Source organism: Rhagoletis pomonella, unplaced genomic scaffold (assembly GCF_013731165.1).
Source record: "Rhagoletis pomonella isolate Grant_MI unplaced genomic scaffold, Rhpom_1.0 Rhpom_scaffold_00002, whole genome shotgun sequence".
Classification (NCBI taxonomy): Eukaryota; Metazoa; Arthropoda; class Insecta; order Diptera; family Tephritidae; genus Rhagoletis; species Rhagoletis pomonella.
This window is the reverse complement of record NW_023458556.1, coordinates 32,103,098-32,103,858: the sequence shown is the minus strand read 5'-3', so window position 1 is coordinate 32,103,858 and position 761 is coordinate 32,103,098.

Sequence of the window (761 nt, the reverse complement as noted above, 5' to 3'; positions counted from 1 at the left end):
TGTATATTGGGGTGGTCCAAAAAAAAGTAAAGTCGGAATTTTAATGCTCTCACACCCTAGGATAGTTCTATACCGAAAAAATATACCCCGTTTTTTTAATCGAAAAATATTTAGAGGTCGCGCAAAGCGCTCAAAGCTGTCTGTGTATTTTATATGGAAATAAAACGGCTTTTCATAGAAATGGTATAGAATATTTCAAAATCAATATTTTTTCGATAGGAAAACCCTGGTTCTCTTCACGAGACTCCCTGTAATAATACCATATTGTTTTTTTAACTATTTTTTAATACTAACGATTTTTTATGGGCTCCCCCATTGCGTTTCAGGGGTTTTTGGCGGACCTATAAAATATAGTTACTATGAAAAAATGGTTAAATAAACAATTGGTTATTATTATTGGGAGTCTTTTGAAGAGAAACAGAATTTTCCGATTGAAAAATATTGATTTTCAAGAATTCTATAGCATTTCTACGAAAAGTGTTTTTTTGCATATAAAATGAGTAGATGGAAAACTTTGAGCGCTTTCAGCGACCTCTAAATAGGTTTTGATTTCAAATTAAAAATAGTGGTATACTTTTTCGGTATAGAATAATATGATAGCATTGAAATTCGACTTTACTTCTCAATCCCGCCCCTCCCCCCACCACATGTATTTTTGGACCACCCTAATGTACATACTGCTTACATACGTGCACCACACGTGTTATACATATAAGGGGTATTCTCGAAGTCTTGCACGATGCACGGATTGCACGAAATGC